We start from the raw sequence: 25,831 nt of genomic DNA, 5'->3' as shown, positions 1-25,831 counted from the left end.
TCATCAGCTCCATCATGCATAGTAATGACTAAATACCACGACATCCCCACTAACGTCTTCAGTGCCCAATAGTGGGTGTAGAACTAGGTACTAACATATGCTCCCAAACACAACACACCACACGCACACACACATGAGCATACATTACCACAAAGTTCAGCGTACTGAGTTTCTGTCATGACTACAAAAATCAAGGGCAGACTCAACCACAATGAAGCCTAGCTTTAAAAGAAGTATTAAATCGAAAAAATTAGCACAAAAATGAGTTAGCTGATAGGGCATGCGCACCACAAAAGATAGAAAGAATTAGCACAATATCAACTGCTCGTAGCTCGGACGAAAACTTCACAATGTGAAGTCTGCATGTCCGCTATACGACTAAAAAATATACCTAGATGAATCCAGGATAAGCGTAGATTCACCCTTAAAGGAAAGTGCAAGGTATAGACCTGTGGTAGTCACCCACAAGACAATATAACCATCAGCTCCATCATGCATAATATTTGACTAAATACCACGACATCCCCACTAATGTCGTCAGTGCCCAATAGTGGGTGTAGAACTTGGTACTAACATATGCTCCCAAACACAACACACACCACGCGCACACATGAGCATACATCAACACAAAGTTTAGCGTACTGAGTTTCTGTCACGACTCCGGAGATCAAGGGCAGACTCAGCCATAATGAAGCCTAGCACTAAAGGAAGCATTAAATCGAAAAAATTAGCACAAAAATGAGGCAGTTGATAGGGCATACGCACCACAAAAGATAGAAAGAATTAACACAATATCAACTGGTCGCAACTGGGACAAAAACTTCACAATGTGAAGTCTGCATGTCCGCTATACGACTAAAAAATATACCTAGATGAATCCAGGATAAGCGTAGATACACTCTTAAAGGAAAGTGCAAGGTATAGACTCGTGGTAGTCACCCACAAGACAATATAACCATCACCTCCATCATACATAGTATTGACAAAATACCACTTCAGTGCCCAATACTGAGTGTAGAACTAGATGCTCCAGAACACAACACACACCACACGCACACACACATGAACATACATCAACAAAAAGGTCAGCGTATTAAGTTTCTGTCATGACTCCGGCGATCAAGGGCAGACTCAGCCATAATGAAGCCTAGCACTAAAAGAAGCATTAAAGCGAAAAAATTAGCATAAAAATGAGGTAGTTGATAGGGCATATGCACCACAAAAGATAGAAAGAATTAGCAGAATATCAAGTGGTCGTAACTCGGACGAAAACTTCACAATGTGAAGTTTGCATGTGCGCTATACGACTAAAAGATATACCTAGACGAATCTATAATAAGCCTAGATTCACCCTTAAAGAAAAGTGCAAGGTATAGACCCGTGGTAGTCACTCACAAGACAATATAACCATGAGCTCCATCATACATAGTATTGACTAAATACCACGACATCCCCACTAACGTCGTCAATGCCCAATAGTGAGTGTAGAACTAGGTACTAACATATGCTCCCAAACATAACATACATCAAACGCACACACATTAGCATACATCAACACAATGTTCAGCGTAATGAGTTTCTGCCATGATTCCGGAGATCAAGGGTAGACTCAGCCATAATGAAGCCTAACACTAAAAAAAGCATTAAACCGAAAAAATTAACACATAAATAAGGTAGTTGATAGGGCATATGCACCACAAAAGATAGAAAGAATTAGCACAATATCAATTGGTCGTAACTCGGACGAAAACTTCACAATACATATCCACTATATGACTCTAAAACCTATACCTAGATGAATCCAGGATAAGCCTAGATTCACCCTTAAAGGAAAGTGCAAGGTATAGACCCGTGGTAGTCACCTAGAAGCCAATATAACGATCAACTCCATGATGCATAATATTAACGAAATACCACGACATTTCCACTAACGTTGTCAGTGCCCAATAGTGGGTGTAGAACTAGGTACTAACATATGCTCCCAAACACAACACACACCACACGCACACACACATGACCATACATCAGCACAAAGTTCAGGGTACTGAGTTTCTGTCATGACTCCGAAGATCAAGCGTAGACTCGGCCATAATAGAGGCTTAGAACTAAAAGAAGCATTAAATCGAAAAAATTAGCACAAAAATGAGGTAGTTAATAGGGCATACGCACCACAAAAGAATTAGCACAATATCAACTAGTCTTAACTCGGACGAAAACATCACAATGTGAAGTCTGCATATCCGCTTTATGACTAAAAAATATACCTAGTTGAATCCAGGATAAGCCTAGATTCACCTTTAAAGGAAAGAGCAAGGTATAGACCCATGACAGTCACCCACAAGACAATATAACCATCAGCTCCATCATGCATAGTATTGACTAAATACCACGACATCCCCACTAACGTCGTCAGTACCCAATAGTGGGTATAGAACTAGGTACTAACATATGCTCTCAAACACAACACACACCACACGCACGCACATGAGCATACATCAACATAAAGTTCAGCGTACTGAGTTTCTATCATGACTCCGGAGATCAAGGGAAGAGTCAGCCATAATGAAGCCTAGCTCTTAAAGAAGCATTAAATCGAAAACATTAGCACAAAAATGAGGTAACTGATAGGGCATATGCACCACAAAAGATAGAAAGAATTAGCACAATATAATTTGGCCGTAACTCGGACGAAAACTTCACAATGTAAAGTCTACATATCCGCTATACGACTAAAAATCGTACTTAGATGAATCCAGGATAAGTCTAGATTCACCCTTAAAGGAAAGTGCAAGGTATAGACCCGTGGTAGTCACCCACAAGACAATATAACCATCAGCTCCATCATGCATAATATTGACTAAATACCAAGACATCCCCACTAACGTCATCAGTGTCCAATAGTGGGTGTAGAACTAGGTACTAACATATGCTCCCAAATACAACACACACCACACGCACACACACATGAGCATACATCAACACAAGGTTCAATGTACTGAGTTTCTGTCATTACTCTGGGGATCAAGGGCATTCAACCATAATAGAGGCTTAGAACTAAAAGAAGGATTCAATCGAAAAAATTAGCACAAAAATGAGGTAGTTAATAGGGCATATGCACCACAAAAGATAGAAAGAATTAACACAGTATCAACTAGTCGTGACTCGGACGAAAACTTCACAATGTGAAGTCTGCATATCCTCTATACGACTAAAAAATATAGCTTGATGAATCCAGGATAAGCCTAGATTCAACCTGAAAGCAAAGTGTAAGGTATAGAGCCATGGCAGTCACCCAGAAGACAATATAACCATCAGCTCCATCATGCTTAGTATTGACTAAATACCACGACATTCCCACTAACGTCGTTATTGCCCAATGGTGGGTGTAGAACTAGGTGCTAACATATGCTCCCAAACACAACACACACCACACGCACCCTCACACATGAGCATACATCAACAAAAAGTTCAGCGTACTGAGTTTCTGTCATGACTCCGAAGATCAAGGGCAGACCCAGCCATAATGAAGCCTAGCACTATAAGAAGCATTAAATCGAAAAATTTAGCACAAAAATGAGGTAGTTAATAGGGCATACGCACTACAAAAGATAGAAAGAATTAGCATAATATCAACTGGTCGTAACTCGGACAAAAACTTCACAATGTGAAGTCTACATGTTTGCTATACGTCTAAAAACTATACCTAGAGGAATCCAGGATAAGCCTAGATTCACCCTCAAAGGAAAGTGCAAGTTATAGATCGATGGTAGTCACCCACAAGACAATATAACCATCAGCTCCATCATGCATAGTATTGACTAAATACCACATCCCCACTAATGTCGTCAGTGCCAAATAGTGGGTGTAGAACTAGGACTAGCATATGCTCCCAAACACAACACACGCCGCGCACACACACACATGAGCATACATCAACACAAAGTTCAACGTACTGAGTTTCCGTCATGACTCCGGATATCAAGGGCACACTCAGCCATAATGAAGCCTAGCACTTAGAGAAGCATTAGATCGAATTAGCACAAAAATGAGGGTGTTGATAGGGCATACGCACCACAAAAGATAGAAAGAATTAGCACAATATCAACTGGTCGTAACTCGAACGAAAACTTCACAATGTGAAGTCTGCATGTCCTCTATACGACTAAAAAATATACCTAGATGAATCCAGGATAAGGCTAGATTCACCCTTAAACGAAAGTGCAAGGTATAGACCTGTGCTAGTCACCCGCAAGACAATATAACCATCAGCTCTATTATGCATCGTATTGACTAAATACCACGACATCCTCACTAACGTTGTCAATGCCCAATAGTGGGTGTAGAACAAGGTACTAGCATATGCTCCCAAACACAACACACACCACACGCACACACACATAACCATACATCAACAGAAAGTTCAGCGTACTGAGTTTCTGTCATGACTCCGGAGATCAAGGGCAGACTCAGCCATAATGAAGCCTAGCACTAAAAGAAGCTTTTAATGGAGAAACTTAGCACAAAAATTAGGGAGTTGATAGGACATACGCACCACAAAAGATAGAAAGAATTAGCACAATAATAAATGGTCGTAACCCGGTCGAAAACTTCACAATGTGCACTCTGCATATCCGCTTTACGACTAAAAAATATATCTAGATGAATCCAGGATAAGCCTAGATTCACCCTTAAAGAAAAGTGCAAGGTATAGACCCGTGGTAGTCACCCACAAGACAATATAACTATCAGCTCCATCATGCATAGTATTGACTAAATACCACGACATCCCCACTAACGTCGTCAGTGTCGAATAGTGGTTGTAGAACTAGATACTAACATATGCTCCCAAAGATAACACACACCACATGCACGCACACATGAGTGTACATCAACATAAAGTTCAACGTACTGAGTTTCTATCATGACTCCGGAGATCAAGGGCAAACTCAACCATAATAAAGCCTAGCACTAAAAGAAGCATTAGATCGAAAAAATTAGCACAAAAATGAGGTAGTTGATAGGACATACGCATCACAAAAGATAGAAAGAATTAGCACAATATCAAATGGTTGTAACTCGAACCAAAACTTTACAATGTGAAGTCTGCATGTCCGCTATACGACTAAAAATATACCTAGATGAATCCAGGTTAAGGCTAGATTCACCCTTAAAGGAAAGTGCAAGGTATAGACCTGTGCTAGTCACCCGCAAGACAATATAACCATCAGCTCTATTATGCATAGTATTGACTAAATACCACGACATCCTCACTAACGTCGTCAGTGCCCAATAGTGGGTGTAGAACAAGGTACTAACATATGCTCCCAAACACAACACACACCATACGCACACACATAACCATACATCAACACATTGTTCAGCGTACTGAGTTTCTATCATGACTCCAGAGATCAAGGGCAGACTCAACCATAATGAAGCCTAGCACTAAAAGAAGCTTTTAATGGAGGAAATTAGCACAAAAATTAGGTAGTTAATAGGACATACGCACCACAAAAGATAGAAAGAATTAACACAATAACAACTGGTCGTAATCCGATCTAAAACTTCATAATGTGAAGTCTGCATGTCCGCTTTACGACTAAAAAATATATCTAGATGAATACAAGATAAGCCTAGATTCACCCTTAAAGAAAAGTGCAAGGTATAGACCCGTGGTAGTCACCCACAAGACAATATAACCATCAGCTCCATCATGCATAGTATTGACTAAATACCACGACATCCCCACTAACGTTGTCAGGGCCGAATAGTGGGTGTAGAACTAGGTACTAACATATGCTCCCAAACATAACACACACCACACGCACGCACACATGAGTATATATCAACCGAAAGTTCAGCGTACTGAGTTTCTATCATGACTCCAGAGATCAAGGGCAGACTCAGCCATAATAAGCCTAGCACTAAAAGAAGCATTAGATCGAAAAAATTAGCACAAAAATAAGATAGTTGATAGGACATATGTACCACAAAAGATAGATAGAATTAGCACAATATCAACTGGTCCTAACTCGGACGAAAACTTCACAAAGTGAAGTCTTCATGTCCGCTATACGACTAAAAAATATACCTAGATGAGTCTAGGATAATCCTAGATTCACCCTTAAAGGAAAGTGCAAGGTATAGACCCATGGTAGTCACCCACAAGACAATATAACCATCAGCTCCATCATGCATAGTATGGACTAAATATCACGACATCTCCACTAACGTCGTCAGTGCCCAAAAGTGGGTGTAGAACTAGGTACTAATATATGCTCCCAAACACAACACACATCACACGCACACACACATAAGCATACATTAACACAAAGTTCAGCGTACTGAGTTTTTGTCATGACTCCGGAGACCAAGAGCAGACTCAAGCATAATGAAGCCTAGCACTAAAAGATGCATTAAATAAAAAAAATTAGCACAAAAATGAGGTTATTGATAGGGCATATGCATTACAAAAGATAAAAAGAATTAGCACAATATGAATTGGTCGGTAACTCGGATGAAAACTTCACAATGTGAAGTCTGCATGTCCGTTATACGATTAAAAAATATATCTAGATAAATTCAGTGTAAGCCTACGTTATGGTTGGCTGAACCATGGAGCTTCTATGCTGGATGATATCAAGGCTAAAACTTGGTTTTCTATGTTGTTTCAAGTCAATATTTAGTCGTCGGGGCTTCAATTTGAGAGTTAACTTTCTACAGCATTTCGCGATGATTAAAGGGACACTTCATATTTTTTGTGTAAAGCGTAGCGAGTTTCTCATGTGTTTTTGCTTATGCAAATCATTGAATGGTAGGCCTTGTGGTTTTGTCACTTGTTGTATTTGTATAATGTGAATCAAGGAACACACTTTTCTTCATTTTATAAGCGATTGTCATATGCTTTATGCAATGAAAGCCAAGCCTGAAATGAATTTTTGTTTGTTACAGATTAGCAACAAAAAGTGAGGCCTTCTCGCTAGCCTATTGAAGACAATAACAGCACACAAAATAGGCATGTTTCGATAGCTGACGACCAACAACTACCTTTTGTTCGATGTTCGAGGTAGGCACCCTTATTCGGAATCGCTTACGCACACACACACACACACACAGAGAGAGAGAGAGAGAGAGAGAGAGAGAGAGAGAGAGAGAGAGAGAGATATTTGCAGAAGACCAAAATGGCTAGTGCGACCCAAAACATTGCACAATGAGACCCATGTAAAATAGGAGAACAAAATTGTGTAGATTCTTAGTTCCTCTGTAAGAACGCAATTTGTCATGCCAATACTATCTGTACGACTTCACTTGTTGTTGCTCCTATTCTATTTTAACAATTCCAAGTGTCTAGAAAGATTCACTCTTCTACTAGTTGGTTGTAGTATTGTAATTTGAACGATCTTACATTAAGCACCAATTTTAAATGAAGAAATTTGATTCATTATGTCTATGGAGGCCTTCCTTATAGAGAGATTGTAGCAGATTTGCCGCTATGTTTGTATAGCTTGTACTCTGTCACCTTTTGGTTTGAGATGTACAAAGTAAATAGGTAGATTGTTGCAATTTTGAAAGTTATATGTAAATATGCTTTTAAAGAAGTTTAATGTGATTTGATTCAGACTCCTTGAATTTTTATCATGCTAATGGGATTGTGTCAATGTATAGGAGTATTGCTTTTCTGTGCTTGCTTCGGCAAGATTATTGCTCTCTTTCCGAATTGTATTTAGCAAAATAAACATGTAATGAGTATTTCTTTTTTGTGCTTTCTTTGACAATGATTATTTCTCTTTCCAAATTGTATTTAGCATCTTGGCTCGAAATTCCACCGTGCTCTCTCTCTCTCTCTCTCTCTCTCTCTCTCTCTCTCTCTCTCTGTGTGTGTGTGTGTGTGTGTGTGTGTGTGTGCAATTTCAATTGAGTTGTGTGTAGTTTCTCACGTGCAACGTGTGTTGCAGTAGATCTTTGCTTTGGAGTGTTCTATGGGGGGTCATTATGTATAAATTGTGTATATTGTGTGCGTTTAAGGACTATTTCTAAAACTCTTTATCTGTGAATTTTTTACAAATAAAAGCACACACTACACAGTACCTGTATCTCTGCTAAAACTAGTCGCTCTTAGCTGTATGAAGGCGTTTTTTGAGAAGAGGTCTAATCGATTGAAATATAGCAGTAAAACAAGAACCCCCGACCCTCTCAACCCCCCCCCCCCCCCCCCCCCCCCCCCCCCCCCCCCCCTAATACGGATTCTATCTGAATGTACGGATATAACCTTCACTAGGCCTTAAATTTGACTCTCCCTTAGATTTTGATTAAATATACGTGAATCTTTGTTTATATTTTTGAGCTTCAAATGACGTAGTCAATAGGTTTTTAAGTTGTGTAGTTGAAATGACACTTAACATCGTAGAGCTAAGTTTCATCATATAAAGTACAATACTATGTTGCTACAAATTACAATATAATAAGTGACACCGCTATACATGCATAATTTCGTTGTACACATTTGAAACAAGAAGAAGTTCAGATTAAAATTTCATAGTATTTTGAAGTATCTAACCTGTAGATAACAAGAGTAGTTTGTAACATATAAGTGAAACCTTTCAAGGGTTGCAGATCACGGTCCCATGCATACCCAAGCTTGAGATATTGTCATGAAATCACATTGAAAATCAATGTCAACAAGAACACAACACAAATATTACTTGCATAGACAATAGATGGAATAAATCCTTATGGAAAAAACCTCTAATGAATGTACCTCGCAACCGAATGAAGCGAGTTAACTTGTAAGCCTTGTTAAGTACTCCAATTAACTCCTTCATTTATGTTGCTTTATGCCATCAATCGTTCTTCAAATGTTTCACCTCTGGAAGCAAAAGATCTCCGGTTGCTCTAACGATATCTTAATCCATCTGTTGTTGCTAATCTGAAACAAACAAAAATTCATTTCAGGTTTGGTTTCCATTGCATAAAGCATATGGCAATCGCTTATAAAATAAAGAAAAGTGTGTTCCTTAATTTACATGATACAAATACAACAATTGATAACAACACGAGGCCTACTCTTCAATGATTCGCATAAGCAAAAACTCAAGAGAAACTCGCTAGGCTTGATACAAAAATATGAAGTCTCTTTTATCATCACGGAATGTTAGGGAAAGTTAACTCTCAAATTGAAGCCTCGACGACTAAAGGTCGATTTTAAACAACATAGAAGACCAAGTTTTAGCCTTGATATCATACAACAAAGAAGCTCCATGGTTCAGCCAACCCTAACCAAAAACTGCAGAGATGTCACAAATGGGTGACGTGGCATGACAACGCTGAACTTGGCCAGAGGCCAAAGTGTCTGTATCAGAGCCGTCACCCCTAAGTCCCCTGTGTGGTGTGAGAACTAAACATCCTGAGTCTGGAGCCGGTAAAGAACTGTGTGTTGGGTCCACTCTGTGAGGTCCCTACCGCACAACGCGAATGAAAAATCCACCGCCGTGTCCAAAGCCTCAATGCCTCTAGCCTCAATGTCTCTAGCTGCAAGAAAGAGGACATGGACTTGAAAGCAAGTCTCCTCCAGTTCAGGAGAAGAGTCACCCAGAAACCGAGTGAAACTGTAGTCAAAGAAGTTCCAGCGTCTGCGAATGTTAAAGCTAGTCAAACCTCTAGGGACTGCTGCAAAAGTAGAAGTCTGTACCAAAAAAGGCGGCCTCAAGTGGGGCTGTCCCTCTCAAGCCACACGGCTCGTAACGAAAGCAATACCAAGAGATCGCCTCGTTGAAGACACGTGTCCAGTTCCCTGCGTCTGAGGAGGAGTGGTGGAGGGGCCATGAGATGAGGCTGTGGGCCCCACCGGGGAGAGAGGAGGTACGGGAGGCGAAGGTGGAGGTGGGGGAGGCGAAGGTGGAGACATAGCGGCAGTGTCAGAGGGAGGAGGGGGTGGAGAAGGAGGAACTAAAGTGGACAGGGCCTCTTCAAGCGGGTCCTACTGAAGGCGGTTTAAACTGTTCCCAGTTGGAACACAATGCTGCTGAGCTGCAGCAGGTTGGCCACTAGAGGGAGCGGTGGGGCCCTGTCGGCGGCGGCCAGGCACCTGCTGTCAATCGTCAGCTGTCTGATCGTTGGTCTCAATCGAGGTACCAGCCTGTGCGTCCTGTGTGTTTGATTGCTGGGCTTGCTCATCCTTGGGAGGCTGCACATGCGCTGTGGGTCGAGATCTCCTGCGAGGACATGCCTTTGTCAAATGGCCCATCTATCTGCAAACGAAGCAGTGATTCGGGAGGCCCGAATACTCCATGTTTTGACGGAACCAACCCCCACTCACCCGAGGTAGTAGGATGACCTTTGGGAGAGTGTGGGTGTCTCGAATCAGAACACGTACTGAAGGAATGACGGCCGCATTGGCAGATACAGAGGCTGCCGTGCGAGGTGTCTTCAAGACAATCCCAATCTCCGAGCCTATCCTGGACAAGAGTGGTAGCAGGTACTCGCTCCTCAAACCAAGAAAGTAGACGGAGATAGGAAGGTCTGCTTGCTCTGCCAGAATATCGGATCAAAACCATGTCTCCATTGTCAAAAGTTGGCTCCAACTGCTCGGATGGCCAAGGGGCTCATCGCGATGACCTTGGATTCCATCTCAGAAGTCTCGAACTCTATTTGATAGTAGCCGCGTCCGAGGAATTGTACATCCAAGATCTTGGCCACCTCCGAGCCTATCCTGGACAAGAGTGGCAAGTACTCGCTCCTCAAACCAAGAAAGTAGATGGAGATAGGAAGGTCTGCATGCTCTGCCAGAACATTGGATCAAAACCATGTCTCCACTGTCGAAAGTTGGCTCGAACTGCTCGGATGGCCAAGGGGCTCATCGCGATGACCTTGGATTCCATCTCAGAAGTCTCGAACTCTATTTGATAGTAGCCACGTTCGAGGAATTGTACATCCAAGATCTTGCCCACCTTTGCGAGAAGGCGAGCCTGGAGAAGATCACGCAGCTCTCCTTTGCTAGGTCTGGTGCCTAGAATCTTGCAGATGCTGGAAGTTGCCTGAAGGCGTTCCGTCTATGCGGCTAGCTAGGCTCACTTGCTCTGTTGGTGTGAGAGCAAGTCGAATGGTGGGCTTAGCGGGGTCGGGCGAGGGGACTTTATCAGAGTCCCTCTATGGCGGGGCTTGAGCCTCCATCTGTGTCTGCCGCTCTGAAGAAAAGGCGAAGTGGGCGTTGGCGAATGAAGGCCTCTTGCTTGACTGAGCACATCAAAAGTGATGTCAAGACCAGTCAAACAAGACTGGAAGTGGGTGAGGAGGTGGACAAGGGGCAGCGGCCATGCAAGCAGGCAACGGACAGGCGGGCGGGTATCGGGCAGGGCAAGCGGACAGTGAGCAGGTATGGAGGGAGGGCGGGAGACAGGGGGGGAGCGCGATGGCGAGCAGGGGGGCGGGAGAGATGAACAACAGCAACGAGCTGGGAGCTTTCAAGTTTCGATAATGAAGGCATTTAGTCACCACACTAAATCATTTATGACATATATATATGACATGCAATCTAGGACGTTTGCGATTTTAAGAGAGGGTATGTCACGAGAGTGTGACAACCATTATCTATATTTGCCGGTTTCTTTCCCTTGATTTTTATTTAATTTTTGGGACCCACTCCTTAAAATCACAAATGCTCGGACATTGCGTGGCCAGTGTGAGACAGCCGTTGGCCGAGAGTATCACTCGTAGGAGTCAAGGCCAAGCAGCCGCGAGATGGTTGGGCCGATCGGCACTGGAATCGCACTAGTAAAGAAGTGGTTAGGCTCAGTTAAAGTCATTTAGGCCCCGCGGCAAGACTTTATAACTTGGTGGATACTAGGAATTACCAAAACGAGCAAACTGCACACGTGGCAGTAGGAGAGCAACTTGCAGGTTAACTCTCACTCATTTTTTAGGCCGAAGACCGATTTTCAGTTATTGTGCTACACAGTGTGTGAGTAGTGGGTGCAGGTGATCACAGCTTTAAAGGAAAGCTTGCCTTCTTCCTTGTCTCATGTAGCGCGATGATTTACTCTCGTGCATCTCTCTCTCTCCCCTTTGCACATATGATAATGCCCGACTAGTTGAGCTTCTCAGATGACCATGTACAGTTTTGGGGATTTTATGCGCGTTTGCCAAGGTAAGAGTCTTGTGTATAGGAACCGGATTAGCTAATGGCTAATCCCCTTGAAGTATGTACAGTTCCATCGCGAAGGAATGCAAAAACGGAGAGTTTTCTCGTGTGAAAACTCGTCCAATTTACAGGGTAAGTGTTCCATTGCGTGTGGGAGCTCTTGACATAGACGTAGACGTGTTTGCTCCGCTCAAAATGATGTGAAACAGAAAATTACAGCCTACTGTGTTTTTTTGCTGGTTTAGGGTTCTGGCCAGTTTTGATGCTGCAGTCCCAGGAGCTTCGGGAAAGCTAGGGAATCACCAAAGAGGTGTTTTGGTGCAAATTAGGGGCCAAAAACAGAGATTTCAGCATGTTGTAATTTCTTGCCAGGTTTTGTAATGTGCTCTAAAGTGGGTGGAAAGCCACTGTTTTCTTGGGATTTTTGTACGTGAAGACTTTTACTGTGGTTATGATGCCAAAATCGGGTTAGAGTAGCGGAATTTCAGCCCGATAAAAGCGGGTCCGCTTGTAGAAGTTTACAGGTTTTTCCGAAGTGTAATAAGAATAAAGAAATATCAAAAGGGGCGCTAGTCTTTCGGGCCAGTAGGGTGTTGCTGTCTGCTTGGAAGCTCTCTAGCTGCCAAGCCGTGTTTTGTTTGAAGTGTAATTTCTAGTCACAAGTTTATTCGTAAAGTCCCCATGTGGCGTAAAGTTTAAAAGAGTAAAAGCTAAAGTCTACCGCCCTACGGCATAGTTACAGGGGACGGGCCCTAGGGCCGGGGGACGGCCGTTACCGGGCCGGGAACGGCTGGGAACGCCGAGGGACAGACGGAAAACGGGCCGGACAGGCGGGTCGCAGGGGGGACGGCCGGGACCGGACCGGGGTCGACCGGAACAGATTCAAAAAAATGGCCATTTTTGACCGTTTGCAACGGCTCTGTGCAGCCCCAACTGCCATATTTTTTAAGCCTTGGCCCTTGGGAGGCTATAAAAGGCTCCCTTGGGCCTCTTAAATTTTAATACTCATAGTCTCAATGCTCAATGCTCATTCCATTTCCCTCAAGCTCAAGGCTCAAGCTCATTCCATTTCCCTCAAGCTGAAGGCTCAAGTTTGAACTTTGAAGCTCTCCTCTCCCTCTTCTACCCACTTTGAAGCTCTCCTTTACTCTCTCTCCACACAAGCTCTCCTCTAACCCTTCTAACTTCTAAGCTCTACTCTCTCGAGTCTCTCCACCATCATGTCATCTCATGCCAACTCCACTTCTCAAGCCGCTTCTTCTCGAAGGAGGCCCGCCGTGCAAACGTGGTCGTGGTGGGATGAAGTCGACTTTAGCTCGCGTGGCAAAGGTGGCGGTGCAAGACCATGGACGTGCAAGCTATGTCCATACAAGAGATCGGGTGGTTCAAACAAAGTGTGAGCCCAACTTCTTCATGAACCCGGTCACGAGGTGAAGTTTTGCCCTCATGTAGCTCCCGAGAAAAGGTTGGATCTTCTTGAGAAGCTCACGGTGTATGAGGTTGCGGAAGCGGCCAAGAGGGGCCGTTTTGTTGCCGTTGATCCCTCCGCCACGGCGACACCGCGAGAGCAAAGGGAAGCCAACCTTGACGACATCTCTCGAACCTTCAAGAGCCATGGATCTACACCGTCCTCTTCCCTTCCGCATCGCCAAACCACTCTCAACGAAAATTGGAATCCTAAATTGAAGGAAGAGGTGGATAGGTCGGTTGCCCAATTCTTCTTCCACAACCACATTGCCTTCCATGCTTCGCGGTGAGTTTCCCTTGGCATATGCACATTGCAATCTTCCATTTTGTATTCATAATGGGTTATAATTTCTCGACTCTCCATACTAACGCAACATGCTCTATTTTGTGTGGATAGGTCTCCATACTTTCGAACCATGGTTACGAAAATATGGCTCCTCTTATGTGCCACCTTCATCAGAGAGGCTTCGCACCACCCTCCGTGACAAAGAGAAGCTTGTTGTGGAGCAAGCGGCCCAAGCAACAAAGGATTTGTGGGAGACCAATGGCGTCTCTCTTCTTGTAGATGGATGGAGCGACACCCGCAAGCGGTCCATCCACGGGGTGGTGGCCTACTCTCGGGGGGAGATGTACTTTGTGGAGTCACATGATGCATCCGATAGTGGCAAGGCCGCCGAGATGCTTGCTGCGGAGTGGACAAGCACCATAGAGATCACCGGCCCGGAGAATGTCCTTTGTATGGTTGTAGATGGAGAGGCGTCAAATAGGGCAGCCGGAGCTATCATTGAGGGCATGTATCCCAGCATCCATGTCACATTTTTCATGGCGCATTGCCTCAATAACCTCCTCAAGGACATAGGGAACTTGTCATGGATTTCACCCACCATTGGTGACGCCTCTCGAATTGTCTCCTTTGTGCTCAACCATCAAAAAGTGCGCCATGAATTCTCAAAGAGGAGCCACTTGTCTTTGCTCAAATATTCAGAGACAAGATTTGCATTCAATTGGCTTATGCTAGGCCGCTTGTCTACATGTGGCGGAGCCTTAAGGGGCCTCTTTCTCAGTGATGAGTTCCAAGCCATGCCGGAGTCTACATCAGCAGTAGGATTGAAATGCCGAGAATGGGCCGATGACGCCGCTTGGTGGGAGGAGGTGAAGACTCTTGACGCCATGGTCAAGCCTATTCTACACCTACTTCGAGTGGTGGATGGCTTGCAGCGATGCATTGACAAAGTCTACGAAGCCATGGATCGGATGATAGAGGCACTTGAGAAGCTTGTGCCTGACCCTGTTCAGTATGTGGAGATTCATGGCTTGTGTGAGTCGAGGTGGAATGGATACTACTCTCCACTTCATGCGGCAGCTTATGTGCTTGACCCTGAGTTTCAAGGAAGGCGTCAAGAGACCGACAAGGAGGTGAGCAAAGGATGGCGGCTTGCATTGGAGCGCCTTGAGCCTAGCAGTGACATTAGGTGCAAGATTAGAGACGAGCTACTCAACTACAGGCAAAAGAAGGGCTCCTATGGATGTGTAGATGCACAGCTTGATCGCAACAAGATTGGCTCGGTTTTGTGGTGGGTGGACTGTGGAGGAGATGGCCCACATTTGCAGCGCTTGGCTGTTCGTGTCCTTAGCCAAGCATGTACCACTAGTTGCTTGGAGCAACTATGGAGTGTGTACAGCCACATTGCCCCTAAGAAGAGGAATTGCCGTGGGGTTCAGAGGGCCAATGATTTGGTGTTTGTGAGCGCTAACTTGCGCATGCTTGCCAAGAGCGTCACACACAAGGCAGATCCTTTCACTGAGTGGGAGATGGCACAAGAGAATCCATCTATGGCCGATACTCTTTTGGAGGAGCTAGAGGAGGATTTCGAGCCTCAATGCGAGCCTCCCGAGCCGGAGCCCTCATACGTCGCTGACGACCTCGACTACGACGACGATGTGGAGATTCAGCAGGGGACCACTTCTTGAGTTTGATGATCATTGATCACTCGACTCTTGAGTCTACGACTCTACCTACTACATAGCCCTTTGTACTTTTTGTTATCCTTGAGGCCTCAGGCTTGTCCTAAGTCCTTTAGGCTTTTTGACTCTTGAGCCCTTGTGGCATGCACTTCTCATTTTGTATCCATCGATCATCGATGTTTTATTAGCACATTTCAGCCTATATGACTCGTGTTCTTTGGTCTATTTAGTGTAAATTTATGGTCAAAGTGATGCTCTATGTGTGTAGGTCAAAAAATGCCAAAAAAATTCTCTTTTTTTTTTTGCCGTTCCGACCCCCGTCCCCGTTTCCTGACTTTTGTTGTCCCGACCCCGTTCCCGACCCCGACCCGCCGTCCCATGTAAGTATGCCCTACGGATCGGTTTCATGGTTCCGTTGTCGGGACAGAATCACTTTTTCCTTAGAGAGTGAGCCTTGGATGGTTTCGGCAAAGACACAAAGCACAAGAACTTGGAATTACACTATGGCTGACAGGACAAATGATGCTAGGGAAGAGAGTTCCTCTTCGTAGTACAGACAGGTTGTACCTCTAGTATTTGAGGTTGGGCAGAATTCACGGCCACCACTATCTGTGCCTTATGTTGATGTGAATGCTCTACAAGTTCAAGGGTTCATGACTGGGCAACTAGACGAGGATGGGTTTAAGACACAATTGGTTGCCATTGTGAATGCGTTTTCTTGGTTGGTGCAAAATCCTAGGTTTATGGAATTTATTGCAAACGCTACCAATTGCACAACAAACAAGGCATCTTTCTCATGCAGGAGAGCCCGTTGAGGCTCAAGCCCAAGTCCCTTATGTGTCCCAGCAAGGCAAGGAGCACTCGCATGTTACAGAGTTAGTTGGGACTCCCAAGGAAAATTCCTTTTGTCCAAGAACAAGTGGTTAGGACGCCATTTCCAAAAGCTTCACCATTTCGGCGAACCACCTTTCAGAGTCCAAATGTTGGTTTAAATGGACAAGAAACTAATTTCCAGGCAATGCGTCAGGTTTTTCCACCACCCACGGTATATCCTCTGTATTGCGGGGGTGGATCAATGTTTCAGAGCATGGCTCGTTATGCGCCTGGAAACCAACAATACATGCTAGGAACAATCTTTGGCATGCACGGTAAGATGCCAAACCCCATATATGGTAAAATTTGCATACAGCAAGGGTTTCAGTGCCATCATGGCTAATTTGGAGTGGCACATGGCAATTTTGGTATGGCTGGTTTTTTCGACCAATAGGCAAATATGGCACCAGGGAACCAAAATGTTAATGGCCAAGGGGCACAATTGATCCCCACTATTGTACCCATGTTGCAGACAATTCTCTATGATAATTTGGGAGTGTTGGGAAGGCCAAAAGCATACAAAGAAGATGGTGCAATTGATACTTTCAGCGGCATTGAGGATAAGGCAAAGGCTCTTACTTTCCTTCCAACGATTTGATACAGCTTATGCAAGGGGGAATTTTATAGAGGCCTCCAAAGTTAGGAAAGGTCCTAGCTTTTTGAAAAGAAATGGGCGTTCATGGTGGATGACATTATTGATGCAAGGTTAGACACCCGCCACATGGGTTTACTTAAAGAAAATATTTGCATCTGCGTGGCTGTCAAATGAATTTGAGGCCAATGTCTTGACAGATTGGCACCAACTCACTACGTCTACTTGCAAGAGCCTGGAGGAGTACAATCAGAGGTTCTGTGAAGTGTTCTCTTAGTAACCTTCTACAAGTTTGTGCCACTCACAGAGAAGATTGAGAAGCATTGTTGTGGGCTTCCCAAAGGTCTTAGGAATTACTGCATAAAGAATAAAGTGGCCACCCTTACTCAGCTTATGGAAGTTGCCAACACTGGTCGTGCCTTGTTGAAGGGAGAAGACAACGGGTTTCAGGACAACGTGAAAGGGGGTAAGTCAAAGAAAAGACCAGCAAAGAGGTCCTTTGCAAAAGCGACTCCTGAAGCTTCCCAGGGGTGAGGAAATGCAGAGAAGGCTAAAGACTCAATCGAGTACAGGCCAATAGAAAGAAATGTCCAGGGAAAAATTGCAAGAAGTTATTGGTGAAGTTCATAAACTATCTAGCTATGGATGCGAAGTGGATGGAAGAAAGTGAACTGAGACTGACCAAATGTATTGCAGTTGTACCTTGAAGCTTTTGGTTTACAATTCACGTATCTTCAACTCGGATCACATCAGTAGAGCAAAGGTCAAAGGGCCTGATACTTGCTCAAGAGATGGGTGATGATAGAGCTAGCACTTCATATGTACATAAAGATTCAATGCAATAACAATATACATTGTTTGGACAAAAGTATGACGGTCTCATAAAGTCATTTGTACACGTGATTGACAGTCTTTCTTGCGGATGCATGTGATGATAAAAGAGTGCTTACCACACTCAATAATTTATGGCATGTATATATGGCATGCAATCAAGAATGTGTGCGATTTTAAGAGGGGTTTGTCACGAGAGTGTGACAACCATTATCTATATTTGCCGGTTTCTTTTCCTTGATTGTTATTTTATTTTTGGGACCCACTTGTTAAAATCACAAACGCTCGGACATTTCGTGGCTAGTGTGAATTGGCTGTTGGTCGAGAGTATCACCCCCAGGAGTCGTGGCCAAGCAGCCACGAGATGGTTGGGCCGATCGGCACTGGAATCCGGCTAGTAAAGAAGTGGCTAGGCTCAGTTAAAGTCATTGAGGCCCCGCGACAAGACTTTATAAGTTGGTGGATACTAGGAATTAAACCAAAAGGCGCAAACTGGATACGTGGCAGTAGGAGAGCAACTTGCAGGTTAAGTCTCACTTCAGAAGGTCTCATTCAAGAGGGGGCGCCCATTTTTGAGGCTGGAGGTTGATTTTGAGTTATTCTGCTACATAGTGTGTGTGTGAGTAGTGAGTGTAGGTGATCACAGCTATAAAGAAACGCTCGCCTTCTCCCTTGTCTCATGTAGCGCGAGGATTTACTCGCGTATCTCTCTCTCTCTCCCCTTTGCACATAAGGTAATGCCCCACTAGTTGAGCTTCTGAGATGACCATGTATAGTTCTTGGGGTTTTATGCATGCAAGAGCCTTTTGTACAGGAACCGGATAACTAATTGCTAATCCCCTTCAAGTATGCACAGTTCCATCGCGAAGGAATACAAAAACGGAGAGTTTTCTCACTTGAAAACTCCGATTTACAGGGTAACTGCTCCATTGCATGCAGGAGCTCTTGACATAGACGTAGACGTGTTTGCTCCGCTCAACAAAAAATTACAGCCTGCTCTGTTTTTTTTGCAGGTTGAGGATTTTGGCCAGTTTTGATGCTAGAAGTCCTAGGAGCTTCGGGGAAGCTAGGGAATCACCAAAGAGGTGTTTTGGTGCAAATTGGAGGCCAAAAACAGAGATTGCAGCCTGCTGTAATTTCTTGCCAGGTTTTGTAAAGTGCTCTAAAGTGGGTGGAAAGTCACTGATTTCTTGGGATTTTTGTACATGGAGACTTTTACTGTGGTTATGCTACCGAAATTGGGTTGGAGTAGGGGAATTTCAGCCCGATAAAGGTGGGACAACTTGTAGAAGTTTACAGGTTTTTCCCTAATGTAATAAGAATAAAGGAATACCGAAAGGGCCGCTAGTCTTTGGGGCCAACAAGGTGTCGCTGTCTGCTTGGAAGCGCTCTAGCTTCCATCTTTCTTATGCAGGGCAAAATGCCAAACCCCATGTATGGTAAAATTCGCATGCAACAAGGGTTTCAGTGCCATCAGGGCCAGTTTGGGGTGCCACATGGCAATTTTGGTATGGCAGGTTTTTTCAACCAGTAGGCAAATATGGCACTAGGGAACCAAAATGTTAATGGCCAAAGGGCACCAATTGATGTCCACCACTGTATCTATGTTGTAGACAATTCACTATGATAATTTGGGAGTGTTGGGAAGGCCAAAAGCATACAAAGGTGGTGCAACTGTGAAGTTTGATACTTTCTGCGGCATTGAGGATAAGGCAAAGGCTCTTACTTTCCTCACACAATTTGATACAGCTTATGCATGGGGGAATTTTACAGAGGCCTCCAAGGTCAGGAAAGGTACCAGCTTTTTGAAAGGAAATGCGCGTCCATGGTGGACGACATTATTGATGCAAGGGCAAACACCCGCCACATGGGTTTACTTCAAGCAAATGTTTCCATCTGCATGGCTGTCAAATGAATTTGAGGCCGATGTCTTGACAGATTGGCACCAACTCAGTACGTCTACTTGCAAGAGCCTGGAGGAGTACAATCGGAGGTTCTGTGCTTAGTAACCTCTTACAGGTTTGTGCCACTGACAGAGAAGATTGAGAAGCATTGTTGTGGGCTTCCCAAAGGGCTTAGGAACTACTGCATAAAGAATAAAGTGGCCAACCTTACTCAGATTATGGAAGTTGCCAACACTAGTCGTGCCATGTTGAAGGGAGAAGACAACGGGTTTCAGGGAAACGTGAAAGTAGGTAAGTCAAAGAAAAGACCAGTAAAGAGGTCCTTTGCAAAAGCGACTCTTGAGGCTTCCCAGGGGTGAGGAAATGCAGAGAAGGCTAAAGACTCAGCCGAGTACAAGCCAATAGAAAGAAAAGTTAAGGGAAAAGTTGCAAGAAGTTATTTGGTGAAGTTCAGAAACTATCCACCTATGGATGCGAATGGATGGAAGAACGTGTTGAGACTCAACAAATGTATTGCAGCTTTACCTTGAAGCTTTTGGTTTACAATTCACATATTCTCTAACTCGGATCACTTCAGTAGACCAAAGGTCAAAGGGTTTGACACATGCTCAAGAGAGGGGTGATGATAGAGCTAGCACTTCATGTCACAAACGGGAGCGCACACGAATAATCAACAAGATGAAAGTAAATAATCTTTCAACTAAACAAAGTTGACGGAGAAGTTCGACACAGTATTTGGGACCAGAAGATGGGCTGGTCCCCCCCTTAAAGAGAATCCTTTATTAGGGAGAATCTTTTTACAAGCACAAGAACCGGAGAAAACCCCTCCGTTCTAAATCTCTAACTCAATGGTCATTCCTTCTCGTAAGGGAAATTCGAGAGACGAGCTCTCAATCCTTTTTCCGTCCGTACTCGGAGTCGAGACTCCGTAAACAATTTTGGAATTCCGTTCCCGGAATTCCCAAGCGTAGGCCGAAGACTTCTCGCTTCTCCTTTGCGATGAAGTACGTGCAAACACACACACAAACACGCGACAACAATTCGTATGGCGAATCCACAATAGATACCTGTCGCTCTTGCGCGGGAAAAGCGACTTCCGTGCTTCGCAGTCTCGCGATCTCTCGCGGTAGAGTCTTCTCTTGCTGACGTTGGTAACCTTCTTTCAGTGAGGGCATGTGGTGCTTTTATAGCTCCTTGGTCACGGCACGAATAGTTACTCGCGTAGAGATCGCGGCCGTTTTTTTTTTTTTTTGGTTTTTTTTTGGGCTGCTTTACCCGAAATAAGGAGAGAGAATTCTTTGGATGGTTTTGTTGCTTTATTTTCTAAGTGGCTGTCCACTTATTAAGTGGGCGGCCGGCATATTTTAAAATTGGTCTGAACCTGCCCAAAAACTCAATAAAACCTTATAAGTTAAAAACAATGCCTTTCACAACATTTCCCAGGCGTCCCTGGATGCAACCACATGCACAAATGCAATGCAAACATAGATTCCTCGCGGGAAAGCGTCTGCTCTTCCCGGAAAACTCGTTAAAATATTCCGCTTTTAAGAAAAGCTTCTGAGAACCCATCTTTATTCTTGTGCTTGCGTCTTTACGCGTATTCCTCTTTCTAGTTCGGGTTTCCTGCCAGACCCACGAGATATTCCCTTTCAGATGCTCCCGTCACCCCATCACGTGACGCATCAGGAATATTCGTTTCCCGGTCTCTCCCACCGAACTAACGGTAAAACCCCTTCGCGATGCTTAATGTCACCCATCATATGACGCATCAGAGTTTTCCGTTCCTGATGGCTTTTAATAATTCCAGTAGATCTACAGTTCCTAACCTTACGGTTGAAGTGCACATCTTTAAATATCCTAATTTCAATGAAAAGAAATTACTCGAGAAAATAAAAAAAAAAGAAAATAGTCCATTTAGCAACATCCCTTTGGCTTCTAAACAATTGTCCTCAACTGTAGTGCTTGTACATATCCTTCCAGAATCTCGGGATAGGGTGCTAATTCCTGCTCGGTCATCCACTGAGCATCTAGAGTAGAATAATTCTTAAACTTTACTAAATACTTCCGTGTAATCTTCCCGGACTTAAGTGGCCGCTCTTGATGATGAATGATCTGTTCCGGTTGGAGTATTTCTTCCGTTTCCTCAACCTCAGGAGGTTCCTCAGCAATAGGTTGACTTGGAGACTGTCCCACATATGGCCGGAGTAAACTAACATGGAAAGCATTGTGGATCTTCCAATTAGATGGTAAGTCTAATCGGAACGTCACATCGTTTACTTGGTCAATTATCTTAAACGGCCCATAATAGCGATTGGAAAGTTTTACCACTTTCCCTTTATGAGTCACTTGTTTCTTTAGTCTTGCCTTCTCAAACTTGAGTAAGACTAATTGACCGACTGTTAAGTCCAGATTCTTTCTGTGCTTGTCCACAGCTTTCTTATGTTTTTCCTGAGAGCGCAAAATTGCTCTCTTAACTTGCCCGTAGGCCGTGTCCAAATCCCGGACAAACTCATCTGCTGCGAAAATCTTATCCTTAGTGACAAGGATCGGTGGAAGCAAAGGCTTACCATAGAGAACCTCAAAAGGTGCTTTCCCCATAGACGAATGCATGGTATTGTTATACGCATACTCAACAAGGGGCAAATACTTCTCCCAGTCAGACTGTCTTTCTGACACATAAGATTTCAGCATATCCAATACTGTGGAATTAGCGATCTCACTCTGCCCATCCGTTTGAGGATGATAGGTAGAAGAAAAATTCAACTTTGTGCCAAGGTTATCAAACAAGGCACGCCAAAAGTTGCCTGTCATGCGAGGATCTCGATCACTCACAATAGACTTGGGCAGCCCATGATGCTTAAAGATCTGTGCTAGAAAAATTCTAGCCATATGGTCTGCTTTAATTGTTTTCTTAACTGGAATAAAGTGAGCTTGCTTGCTAAATCTGTCCACGATAGTCTAGATCGCATCATTTCTAGTTTGAGTCTTTGGGAGATCCATAATAAAATCCATGGCAATACTCTCCCAGGGTTGATTAGGCACAGGTAAAGGTTGGAGTAACCCAGGCGTCTTATGACGATCATACTTTACTTTTTGGCAAACCAATCATTCTCTGACATATTGATCAATGTTTGCTTTAAGCTTTGGCCAAAAGAAATATCTTTCCAATGCTAAGGTCGTAGGGAGAATTCCCCGATGACCTACATATGGTGAAGCATGTGCTTCTTCCATGATTTTCTTTCTCAATGGTTCTGCCACACAAATTGCTTGGTGGTGATAGAGGTAACCATCCCGAATAGAATAGGGATATTCATCCTCTCCGTTCTGTAATTTATTCCAAGTGGAGGAGAAGTCTGGGTCATTCGGATACAACTCTGGAAGTGATTCCAATTCTTGGTGATACACAAAAGTAACTGCGTTCACCCTAGGCCGTCTAGACAATGCGTCTGCAACCACATTCTTACTCCCAGCCGTATGGAGGATCTGGAAGTGAAACATGGACAAAAAGTTGGCTCATCTCATTTGCTTCTCAGATAATTTCCGTTGCGTGAGAAAATACTGCAAACTCTGGTGATCGGTTTTTATCACAAAATCTGCTCCTAGAAGATAATGCTTCCAAGTAGACAAAGCGTGGATCACAGCCATAAGTTCCTTCTCGTAGATCGAGGCATGCAATTATGCATCCTTAAGTCGTCTACTTTCATAAGCCACTGCATGGGCTTCTTGGTTAAGCACTGCACCGATGCAATCACCTGAAGCATCGCAATGAACCTCGAATGGTTTCCTTAAGTCTGACACTATAAAAATAGGTCCATGGCTTAATAGGTACTTTAGCCTACCAAAGGCACCTTGTTGTCTCGATTCCCACCTGAAAGGGATCGTTTTTCTTGTTAGGTCATGAAGTGGTCCTGCTACTTGAGCAAAGCCTCGGATAAACCTCCGATAGTAAGAACACAATCCCAGAAACTTCATACATCATGTACCGTAGTGGGAGTTGGCCAATCTTGCACGACTTGGATCTTTGCGGGATCCATTTTTACTTGGTTTTGTGAGACTATATGGCCGAGATAGTGTATCTCAGTGAGGAAGAACTCACTCTTCTTGGCATTCACATGCAACTCACGCTTTCGCAATTCCTGAAACACTACATCCAAGTGCTTCCGATGTTCCTCCTCGGTCTTTGAAAAGACGAGTATGTCATCAAAGAACACTCCTGTGAAAGCTCGGTGTGGGCTGAAAATTCGGTCCATCATTCGATTGAATGTGGCAGGAGCATTGGTCAAGCCAAACGGCATTACCAAAAAATCATAAAGTCCAAAAGTTGTGCGAAAGGCAGTCTTATGGACATCTTCAGGGGCTATGCGTATCTGATGATACCCGCTTTTTAAGTCAATGCGACTAAAGATGCTTGCTCCCTGTAGCTTATCGAGAATATCATCAATCCGGGGTATCGGAAAGCGATTCTTGATAGTGATCTTGTTTAGAGATCGATAATCTATGCACATTCGAAACGTGCCATCTTTCTTCTGCACCAGTAGAACTGGAGAGCAGTAAGGCAAAGTACTTGGTCGTACTAGACCTTTTTCCAGAAGCTCGTTGACTTGCTTCAAAATTTCCTCTTGCTGAGCAAGACTAACCCGATAAGGGGGTAGGTTTGGGGGAGAGCTACCTGGTACGAGATCAATGCGATGATCTTCCGGACGTTCCAGAGGTAGCTTGTCTGGTAGAGTATCCGTGAAACAATCTTTATACTTTTCAAGAAATTGAAAACGTTTAATTTCCAAACTAGAGAGCGAACCCTCATTAGTTTTATCTCTTTCACGTGGAAAATCAAGTAAGCAGAAACGCACTTCTTTATTTCCTTCTTAATGGAGATATGGCTTACAATAGGGAATAGCCAATCCCTTGCATCAGCAAAAATTTTAATGTTCTTGCCCTCATGCTCAAAAGCGAGGGTCTTGTCTACATAATCTGGGACCGGTTGCATATGGTAATGCCATGGCATAACCAAGATGATATCACATCCCTCGATAGGTTCCATCAAAAAGCATTCGCGGTCCTTCTATTCACCAATCCGGAGATTGAGTTGTCCTTGCACGGGAGTTGCATTGGTGGTCAACCCCTCAAATGCCGATCCGGAAGTGACTGGAGTTCCAAGCTGAGCCGGTGTAAGGCCCAAACGTTTTGCAGTTTCCAGTGAGATGAAGTTGTTCGTCGATCCAGGGTCATAGAGGATCAACACCCGCTCGTTATTCACAGATCCCCAGCCTTTAAGGAGTTGGTGCTTCCCTTTCTCGGTTTCTGTATTCCCTTGCACATCAGGAATGGAATTCAAGCTCGGTGGAGCGGGTTCCTTCTTCGATTGTTCCTTCTTCGAAGATGCTTGTTCCTGCCGTTGCTGCCGAACAGGGCAGTCGGGCTTCATATGTCTTTTTTCACCACAGTAGAAGCACCTTCCTTGCTCTTTGAAAGTTTGTACTTGGTTCGGTGTGAGATACTTAAGCCGTTTTCCGGTACTCTCTGGCTTCTTACGCTCATCCGGATTCTCTGGGGAACGCTTTTTGCCTTGGTTGCCATGGTCATCATAGACCGCTCTTTGCCTTGCACGGTATGTGCTATGTTCCATCCGTCGGGGGGTACCAGTGGAATGTAAATCCTCGGCAATGATTGCCGACTCCATCATCCGCTGAAGGGTGTCATGTGGGTACATCTTCATGCTCTTCCGAAGCGGTGGTTGAAGATCTGCTTCAAACTTTCGCATCTTTTCTTCGTTGGAAATCTTCATAAAAGGCGTAACTTTTAGAAGAACCAACCAAAACTTGTCAACATAAGCCGTGACTTTCTCTTGTTTCTTTTGGGCGAGCTAGTCCCATTCCTTCCGAATGTCCTTCTCGAAATCAGGTGGAAGAAATTGTTCATAGAATTCATCTTTGAATTGAGTCCAGGTTTTGGCTTGAGTACCTTCCAGAATCTTGGCTAGCCACCAGTTGCTTGCAGTCTCCTTGAGATGCATCCCAACATGATGCAACTTGGATTTTTCAGTGAAGTTTTCGTTGGCAAAAG

General features: G+C 44.0%; 1 protein-coding gene across 9 annotated transcripts in view; it reads left to right on the top strand.

Moving 5' to 3' along the window:
* The first annotated feature begins 6,911 nt into the window (after positions 1 to 6,911).
* LOC147458126 (uncharacterized) overlaps positions 6,912 to 25,831 on the top strand; it is a 32,248-nt gene continuing 13,328 nt past the window's right edge. For 3 of the 9 annotated variants that reach the window (XR_015188199.1, XM_086512873.1, XM_086512872.1), the window contains exon 1: positions 6,913 to 7,066. The gene's annotated coding sequence lies outside the window, so the exon portion shown is untranslated. Of the gene's footprint in view, positions 7,067 to 25,831 lie in introns of all 9 variants that reach the window. The other 6 variants (XM_086512871.1, XM_086512866.1, XM_086512865.1 and 3 more) reach the window with 5 other exon arrangements.

The sequence above is a fragment of the Adiantum capillus-veneris genome, chromosome 5 (genome assembly GCF_014529385.1).
Source record: "Adiantum capillus-veneris isolate H3 chromosome 5, ASM1452938v2, whole genome shotgun sequence".
Taxonomy (NCBI): domain Eukaryota; kingdom Viridiplantae; phylum Streptophyta; class Polypodiopsida; order Polypodiales; family Pteridaceae; genus Adiantum; species Adiantum capillus-veneris.
Note: the sequence above shows the minus strand (reverse complement) of the source record. Positions and strands in the feature narration are given on the sequence as shown.